Source organism: Pteropus alecto, unplaced genomic scaffold (assembly GCF_000325575.1).
Source record: "Pteropus alecto unplaced genomic scaffold, ASM32557v1 scaffold135, whole genome shotgun sequence".
NCBI lineage: Eukaryota > Metazoa > Chordata > Mammalia > Chiroptera > Pteropodidae > Pteropus > Pteropus alecto.
In genome coordinates, this window is record NW_006438076.1 from 3,416,894 (window position 1) to 3,427,096 (window position 10,203).

General features: G+C 39.4%; 2 pseudogenes; one reads left to right on the plus strand and one right to left on the minus strand.

Annotated features, from left to right (window-relative positions):
* LOC102894662 overlaps positions 1 to 2,641 on the plus strand; it is a 22,142-nt pseudogene extending 19,501 nt beyond the window's left edge.
* A 622-nt stretch (positions 2,642 to 3,263) lies between these two features.
* Positions 3,264 to 3,736, minus strand: LOC107195885 (annotated as a pseudogene).
* Positions 3,737 to 10,203: the final 6,467 nt, after the last annotated feature.

The following is a 10,203-nucleotide window of genomic DNA, read 5'->3' on the forward strand; positions in this document are numbered from 1 at the left end:
ACAGAAGATATGATAGGCACATGGAACTGAGGCAGTTAATGAAATGGATAAAAGCTCAGGCTCTGGTGACAGAGAGACCTGAGTCCACTTCTGGCTCCAATACCTGTTTGTCAAGTTACTTATTATCTGTGACATTCAGTTATCTCACCTGTGAACTTCATATGATTGTGGTTAATCTTCATTTGTTCCACAAATACTGAGTACTTACTACATCCCAGGTACTGTTTTAGGTGCCATGGATTCAGTAGTGAAAAAAATCACCTCTGAGAAACTTAAAACGAACAAAAACCGAGCACCAAACAAAACAAAAATCTTGCCTTTGTGGAGGTTATCTCATAAAAGGAAGAGACAGGCAACGAACAAATTAATAATGAAATTCAGTTTGAAGAAAAATAAGCTGGGGAGAAAGAATAAATAATGCTGGAGAAGAAAATGTGAGTTGCAATTTTTAAATTAAACATTCTTGAAAAGGTGCCATCTGAGTAAAGACTTAAAGAGGGGCGGGGGGTAGGGGGCAGGACTGAAGTCATAAGGAGCTCTGGGGTTAGGGCAATTACTTGTAAGGTATGTAAAATGCTTAGCACATTACCTGGCTCATAAAATTGCTCAATAAATGGGAATATAAAAAAGTGGTGAATGGATTGAAGAGAACATTGCTGAAGAGTATACATATCAGCTATTAAATTGACACTTGGTTTTATAATTATAGACAAATAGGTGAGGGGATCGACAGAGAGATCGTATTACATTAACAAGTAAAACATTAGCTGTTTAGGTACCTGAGAAAACAAATTAGAGAATGTTAAATAGAGCTATTCACCAACATAAATTCATTTTTAGTAATATTTCAACACGTTTTAATCTGAGGGAGTTGTGAACAAAGGATCTTGTAACTAAGAGATAGGAGCTGTTTGCAAAGCTGGCTTTGTGGGAGGAGCAGAAAGACAAACACAAAATAAAGGGCACTGACTCATCCTTACTGGGGGAAAGCGTGCCTGTCTCTTTGATGATGTAATGTCATTTTGTGTCCTGGTGCTACCGAAGGGCCCAATGTCATCTGACCTGGCTCTCTTTGGAGATGCAAAGGGAGGTGGGAAGTAACCAAATAATTCAGTTACTGGCTCTTAACTGTTTACTCTCTCCCACAAAATTAAAATTAGAAAGAGACACAGAATAGTCTATCATTGGTATGCATGTTTCCTTTAGCTTTAAGGGAATAATGGAGATCTTTAAATCTGCCTCCATATTCATCCGTTGGCTTTGCTGGAATGTTATTTCCTTGGTCACTAATGCTGTCTCCTAGAGGTCTGAGGTTATTCTAGTTTTTTTTTTTTTTTTAAATTTCAGATTAGCCCTTCCAAAGAAGAGGAATAGGTTTGATGAGCTATGAAGAGTAGTTTTTATTTAGCAGAGATTTCCAAAGGGAAGTAGATAGTGGGGAATTCTTTAGACTCACGCCGGGGTCTCTGAAATCCCTGTCTAACTCTCTGACCCAACCAAGCTGGGTGCTAGCCCTCCCAACCAAGGGCTGGGCCTCAATGTCTACTCTCTTAGCCTGACCACGGTATGCATGGTCTGCCAATGTCAGGATGCACCATAACAGGGAACAGCATACAGAGCGGGAATAAATATGCTAAGGCTAACCAAGGTCAGGCTCTCTATGCTGAAGCCTGCTGGTCTGAATGCACTGCTTCTCTCTTGGGCCAACATAGAGAGCTCCTGTCAAAGGGAGCCCATGGTAGGAGGTGGGTGTGTCCCTACCCTGAAAGTCAGGTCAGATGGTGGTGGGCAGAAGACCCTTTACCTTGGAGTCATTAATCACCATTGTTTGAATATCCCCTTCAGCTGGTAAGAGCCTCTCCACACCATTTCTTTCTTCTTTCCTTGTAGGTGACTTTATGACCACACAATATTTGACTGTTCAATGATAGAATCATCTATCTCTGTTACTGGGGGAATGGTGTTTCAAGATTACTGCTGTACAGGCAGTATCTTTGGCAAAAAAAAAAAAAAATCCTGAGAAGTTAATGAAAATAAACATTTAGACTGCCTGGTTCCAAATTTGTTTTAGAGGTACTGGGTTAGTATTTTTTTTCTGCCCTTACCTTGGGGAATTCAAAGGCCTGGGGCATTATCCAGCTCCATTTCTTCCAACATGTTCTGATAAGCCTATAATACACTCCCATCTCATCTAAGAACTTCCTTTCCCTTTAGTGCAGTTTTTCTCTCCTTGGCCAGTCTCCTTCCCCAGTGCCTACAAGCACATTTAGTTCTACCCTGTTCTGTCTCTCTGCTTCTTTTCAATTATCTGAAGAGTATCTCTATTCCCTGATTTTCATTTTCTCATCTCTCATTCCTGTTTTAGCTCCTCGCTGAACTGGCTGCCTGTCTCCTAATCGCACCAGATCTGAAGGGAAGACAGTTCCTTAGTGAAGACAGTGAACTCATATTGCCCTCATGGAAAATGATGGGCTACGGAGATGGATACAGAGGTGTGAAAATTTGGGATAATTTGGGGACAATTAGAGATGGGAAATTTGGGATGATAAATAGCTACATGCAGATCAAGGACATCTGTGCTGCTGAATTCATGAGAGTTGGTTGTCCACTGAACCAAGTGATGTTGAGACGAGAAGCATGAAATTCTAAGGAACTCTAATATCAAAGTGTTGAATGAAGGCACTCTCAGTATAAGAGGGGCTGGTCAGAGGTTGAAGTTTAACTAAAAGGAACAGTGTCCAGAATTCACAGAGTCAGAAGTTCTGAGAGGCACTGATGAGTCAACATTGTCTGAGGACTTAGAGATTCCAATCAGATAAGCATGAACTTGGTGATTGCTGATGACCCCAGTCAGAGTAGGTTCAGGTGCGAAGTGCCAGCCAAGTGCCAGATTAGAGTGGACTAGAGAGTTAATGGGTAGAGAAGAAGTGGAGATAGTGAGTGTGGCCAATTCTTGAAAGAAACTTTGAGAAGAGACTGAGGTCATGAAGTGGTAGCTAGAGCGGGCATACAATCAAAGGACAGCTTTTTTAGGAAGAAAGATTTTAGCATGTTTTTAGGAAAAGATGAATTTCGGTCATCTCTTATTTTTCTTTGTATTAGTGAAGAAAATCTGTCTCATAAGTTTAGGAAGCTCTATGTTTATCTATTTTTTAATCTCTCTTTTTTTAGGGGACAGAGCTAAAGTTTTCTTTAAGTATTTCTTTGGAGGTGGGGCCACCACACTTCTACTCAGTTAGAGGTCTTTTACTTTTTTATACTCATCATGAAATGAATTCACAGGGAATGGATTCCAGGAGCACAGGCTCCTTCCCATTGGTTCTCACATAGTGAGCTTCTCTGGGTGAAGTAGGCTGGTGCTTCACTTGAACCCAGGTACCTTTCTCTTTGGCTTCTTTTTCGACCAATTTCCTTCACAAGTTTTAGGACGCTATCTCGGCTGTTAGAATGCTTAATATGCTCAATATGTACATTCATTCTCTTGGCAAGAATATCGCCCTTAACTTGTTTGTCAATGATGGTAACCGCATGCTGGGTAACAGTGTAGACTCTTCCGGTTTTGCCATGGTGACATTTGTGGGGCATTCTTTTTGAACAGTACCCAGTCCCTTGATGTCTACAATATCAGCTTTCTTGTAGATTCACATGTATGTGGCCAAAGGAACAACTCCATGTTTTCTAATAGGCCTAGAAAACATATAGCAGTGCCTTTCCTCTTTCCCTTTGTGTTGGTCATTTTGTCAAATTACGGGAAGATGGCAATTCCAACCAAAAGGAAGCTTATCTTTTTTGTGTCTTTAATTTTCCTTCAGATTTTCTCTCCTCTACTCTCTCTTTGTATGTTTATCATGTTGCATGTCTCTCCTGTTTCTTTTTCTTTTTCATTCTCTCCTTTCTCTCTTCCTCCTCTCTCTCCTTTTTCTGCTCCCCCCTTAAAAACTAGGCTTGATATGAAAATGAAGTCTATTTTTATTATTTTATTGTTGAATCCATTTTTAATCTTTTCCCATTTTAAATAATATATGCTTATAATTAGTTTAAAACATTCTCTTTCTCATAAATAAGCTTCAACAAATACATATTTAATGCTCAGATTGTTTAGATCACATTTTTCATGGACTTTAAACAATGAGAATGGGAGTTGTTCTAAAATAACCTTTATAATTCCATCAATTTTCCTTTTTAGGAAATTAAAATTTGGTCACTGTAGACAATTTAAAAATATATATGATTCCAGGTTTACTCTTCTGTACGTAAATGGATAACCATCCTGATTTGCCTGGAAAAAGGGAGATTCCAGGACATGAGATTTTGAGTGCCAAAGCCAATAGAGTCCCAGGGCCAAATGGGTTGAGTTGGTCACTTAATGATTGTTTTCTTTGTTGTATTTTATTATTTTTTTAAATTGTATGTTATGAAGAGATGATGAACATGTACTGCATGGCTTTCAAGAGACAGTTCTTTCTTGGGTGGTCAAGACTGCAACTGAGTCGGCTTAGCTCCTCTGGCTCACAGACCACCAAGTTCCGAGACTCCCATTCCAGAGCATCCACCACGAAGGAGGCAGAGCAGAGCATGCTCAGCACCAGCAGCTTGTCCATTGTCCTCAAGAAGGAGGTGCCCCCAGCAGGCAGCTGCTCCAAGGCCCAGGTTTCTTGGGGCTTTGGCTGGACTTATGCTAGTCCTCGTTGGGGACAGAAACCAAATGTTGGCAGAGCAATTTCACCATCAGTGTCTTTTGCTAAGTTCAGCGCTCTTCCACCTACTCTTGGGAGGGTCACGGGCTCTGCTGCACTTTCCTATTGGGAGAGCCTCTCAGAGTAAACCCCAAGTGGGTGAAATTTCTCTGTTTTTTTGTTTTGTTTTGTTTTTGTTTTTGTTTTTTAGGGAGCCTGGGGGAATGGTCTCTGAACAGATAGCAGGGAGAAGGGTGCTTTTTGAATACATAGCCACAATATGGTGCTAATTATATCCTGATGATACCTGCTGGGAACCTGATACTCTCAAAGCCTGAGCTTTTTCCCACTTCACTCCTTCCCATCATGGAGTGAGTCAGATATGGGTGCTGGTGCTCGGGATGCTCTGGAGTACAGGTGAGGGTGGAGGAACTGAGACCACTCAGGAATTGGGTGCACTGTTCTGGGTGGAGGTGGGGATGACTCATCTCAGGAAAAATAGTTGCGGGTTCAGGTATGAAGAATGAGTTTGAAGTGAAGAAAATCGTGAAAAAAAATACAGATGGGTAGTCTTTGGTTTGCACGCATCAATATGCATGCATTTCAGTTACCACACGTTAGTATGAGCAGTCATGCTAATGACATAATTCAAATTCTGGTTACCACGGTGCATGACTGTGAGTAATTACATGAGTATGAACTTGCTACTTGCTCTTTAGTCCACAAATTGCTATGTAAGTGATGACTTATCATGATTAGTGACCAATCATTTCATAGTCTGTCAGTGACTGGTCATTGTGTATCTATTATTCAGTTGACTCACAGACAGCAAAGGACATAGCCGTATTGCTTTCTTGTCTCTGGGGAACACACCCAGATGATTTGAGGACTCTTGGATAGGTTTCACAATATTGAAAGTACAAAAATAAAATGTTGGAAGCAGATCCAAACTTAGATAGGAGAATGACAATTCACCAAGGATAAAAATGATGCTTTCTCCATATTGTAAGATCACAAGTTATATAATGAGAGGAATGCAAGTACTACTCTTGATAAGTTTTTACAAAAAAATAAAACTTTAATCCTTAATGTTTATAATGTTTTAAATCATAGTGTACTAAAAAAATACTAGTATTACTATTTTAAAAATTTCTCTATACATTTATAACAGCCAGTAAAAGATATTTTAATGTTCTGACAACAATTGTTTAGGTCATGAAACAATAGTGATATTTCCCAGTGACCAAGATTGCTTTGCATGGTTTTAGTTTGCTGTCATTTTAATGGTTCCACACGACTAAGCAAAGGAAGAACCGCCTGTACAGGATTGTGTACAGATGAAATGTAGGGAAGGAAGGGGGAGAAAGGGTAATAGATGTCCCAGCTTTTAGAATAAAATGGGATAAACAAAAGATGAAGTGATAAAAATCTTATTTTCCTTTTTTTGAGAGTTTTGTCAGGCACTGTTCTAAGCACTTCACATTAACATTACCCTGATTATTTTTTATTAAGTTATTATTCAGTTCAATGTATACAATCAATGGCTTTTTAGTATATTCAGAATTGTGCAACCATTACCACAATCAATTTTAGAACATTTCTATCACTCCGACAATTAGCTGTCATCCTTGATACAACCACCTTCCCATCCCCCCACCACAACCTCCAGCCCTGCCTCACTACTAATCTAGGTTCTGTATAGATTTGCCTATTCTGGATATTTCATATAAGTTGAATCATATAGTATATGGTGCTTTATGACTGGTTTTTAAAACTCGGCATGTTTTCAAGGGTCATCCCATTATAGCATGTAGCAGTATTTCACTTCTTTTTATTGTTGAATAATATTAAATTCTATAGATATACCACATTTTATTTATCCATTCATCAGAGATAGACATTTGGATTGTTTCCACTTCTTGATTATTATGAAGAATACTGCTATGAACATTTGTGTACAGGTTTTGAGGGGAACATAAGTTTCCTGTCCCTTGCATATATAACCAGGAGTGGAATTGTTGGGTCATATGATAACTCTATGCTTGATCTTTTGAGGAATTGCCAGACTGTTTTCCAAAATGACTACATCATTTTACATCCCCAATAGCAGTATATAAAAGCTCCAATTTCTCCACATCTTCGCCAACATTTATTATTATCTGCCTTTTGATTATAGCCATTCTGGTGGGCATAAAGTGGTACCTCATTGTGGTTTTGATTTGCATTTCCTCAATGTCTAATGATGCTAGGCATCGTTTCACAAGCTTATTGACCATTTATCTGTACATCTTCAATGAGGAAATGTCTATATAGGGCCTTTGCTCGTTTTTTACTTGGTTATTTGTCTTTTTATTTTTATTTTTGACAAAGAAATTTTTAATTACTCATAATATCACCATCCAAAAATAAGTGCTATTAACATTTTGGGAGAGCATATTCTATTTTCCATGTATGCACACCTTTTCCCCGAAATGATATCGCAATATGTTCTTATTATTTTATATTTCTCCATAACTTTAATTGATAACATCCACTTTTAAAGCTCAACATATGATCTTTTTATTATTGAATTAGAAGAATTCTTTATACAGTCTACATAAAAGTCATAATAGATATGTCATTTGCAAACATTTTCTTCCATTTTGTGAGTTGTGGATTGTCTTTTTACTTTTTTAATGGTGCCTTTAAAGCACAAAAGTTTTTAATGTTGATTGCTTTTTTTGTTGATTGTGGTCTTGGTGTGTCATATACAGAAAACTATTGCCTAATCCCTTCTCGATCTCTCTCTCTTTTTTTTTTTGTCTCTCTGTATCTATCACTCTGTCTCTCTGTCTCTGTCTCTTTCTCTCTCTATATATATCATACATAGATATATAATTTTTCAGTATGTATTTTATACAAAGATAATAAAAGTGTATCAGGCAACTCTTTCTTGGGCATCCAGGAGTCAGGGCACACATGGAACTTCATGTCCTGAATTTATCTTATATTTCTAAAGAATTAAGGCAATAAAACCAACCTATCTCTTTGACTACCATCAAATCTTAGTAGATTACAACAGTTCATTACCACTGGGATGAGGTGGGTTGAACAGTGTGAGATGTCCTAGACCATCCAAGCACTCTTTGTGCAGAGAAAAACCACACTCGGCACCAGTAAACTGTCCATCACTCTCAGGAAATGAGGTCTTCCCAGCAGGATGCCAGTTTCTTGGCCCAACTTCCCTGTAGCTCTAGCCTTATCCCATTCAAGTGGCACCCCTTGGGAGAGCAGTGGAAGAGCAGTACAGCTGTCAGTGTTCCATGATCAGATAGGAATACTCTGACACTGTTTCTGCAGTGAGGAGTATGGCACTGCAGGGAATAGGGCTGGTAGCAAGTCCCTTTATTAAGCCAGCCCTTCAGAGTGTTCCCAGTACATGTCCTTCCTTTTGTTTGTGGAGTAGTTAAGGAATGTGAAGAATGATTCTAAAACAGATAGTGAAGGGAGAAGATGCTCTGAGGTACTCTTGCTGTGCGGCTCTGATGTGTAAGGAAGAAACTTTATACTTATATCATCTGAGAAACCTACACAAAGACTCAAAGGCTAGATTTCCTCAGTGCTTTCTGCCCTCAATCCATATCCCTCCCCACTACATGTATCATTCTTCCATTCTCCAAACTCACATACCACTGGAAATATCCTGGCTGCTGAGCAGTAACAGGTGAAAGGACATAGATTAAAAATGCCTGGTGTGTGTTAGCGGTGGTCAGTGTTGGTGATGGAGAAAAAAGTGATGGTGGCAGTGGTAGCAATGGATTATGATGTTGGGGTGGGTAGAGTAAGCCAGACAGGTTTATATATGTGGGTTTTATAATTCCAGAATAAGATGCTTTTCCATCAGAATATACTTTGTGCGTAATTATTGAAAACTAAGCAAAACCCACAAGAGAACATATTGTAGGAAGATGTATGTTCACTGTGGTCACTTGGGAGATGATGAAAGACTGCTGGTGAGGGCAGCCTGTTAATCGCCTCATAAAGCATTCTTTTTCTTGTGACTACTATGATTTATCTTTGGTCTGCATGATGACAGTGGGTTCCCAGGTGGAACATGAATGAGAGAGGAGATTTATGGTAGGAGATGATGGTTCAGGGACTGGGCTTATCTTTGGGAGAGGCAAAGATTGCCACACTCTCTGCGTGATGATGGGGGAAGGGAAACAAATGTCTGTATAGGATGTGTTTGTCAATGTGTGTATGTGTTGCCTGAAGTTAGGACTGCTGATTGGGCCAAACTGCACAGGCAGAGAATAGCTGGCACTAAATGTAAACTTGTGATATTACCTAGTTCCAATTTAAATTCTGAATTTTCTTAACTGAGATTCATAATTCTTAACATTGAAACTGAGGAATAATAGGAATAATTGAGTGAATACTTATTATATTCTTACTCTGAATCAGCTATTGTTCTAAAAAACCTAACTGTGTGTATATATATGTATGTACATACATATATATACACATATACAAACGTTACTGCCTTTCTATGACTTAAGTACAATTATTATCATCTTTCTTTAATAGAAGAAATTGAGGTATACACGGATGATGTAACTTGCCGTGGCCTCAAAATTTTTAAATGCTGAGAGGGGGATATCACAAACATAGTAGAGTGATCCTAACTGTGTGTCTATATATATACGTACATATATATATACACACATATACAAACGTTACTGCCTTTCTATGACTTAAGTACAATTATTATCATCTTTCTTTAATAGAAGAAATTGAGGTATACACGGATGATGTAACTTGCCGTGGCCTCAAAATTTTTAAATGCTGAGAGGGGGATATCACAAACATAGTAGAGTGAGAGACGTCTTCAAGTCTCTCCCCTTGAAATGTTTCAAATAATAAGCTGAACATCTAAAACTAAACAAGAAACACCCAAACTGCACACCAGCACATCCGAGCATGGGATCTGCGCATAAGAGCTACCACAGGTCAGAACCCCGGGAGTCAGGTGGTGGACTGGGAAAAACAAAGAAGCTGCCTCTTGCAGCTGGAGCTCCCTGCAGGAGGAGGGGGAGGGGAGAAGATGCAGCGAGTTCCCTGAACAGCCTGCTTTGAAGAGCTATGAGCTCCATGTGACCAGTGGCAGTACCCAGGTATCAGAGCAGAAAGCAGAAAAGTGAGGATGGCAGAAGCTGGGACAGCAGAGAAACAACAGTTGATTATTACCAGCCGTGGTTACAAAATGCGAGGCTGAGCCCCAGCCCCCATTGCCTAGCCAGGGGACCCCTCCCCCAATACCCTCCGAGACCAAATGCCCTGGAACCCCAGGGGAATCTGAGCAAACGCTACTGAAACTGTCACTAACACTGACAGGGACTGAGACTGAGGGTAGTGATTGTGATTGAATATCTATAAGGGAAAAAAAAAGCATCATTAAGACTTTATATAAAGCAGGGATCCAAGAGGCATAGATGCCACCTACTGGAAACCAAAAGAAAAACGCCTTCTTTGCAACAGGCAAAAAAGA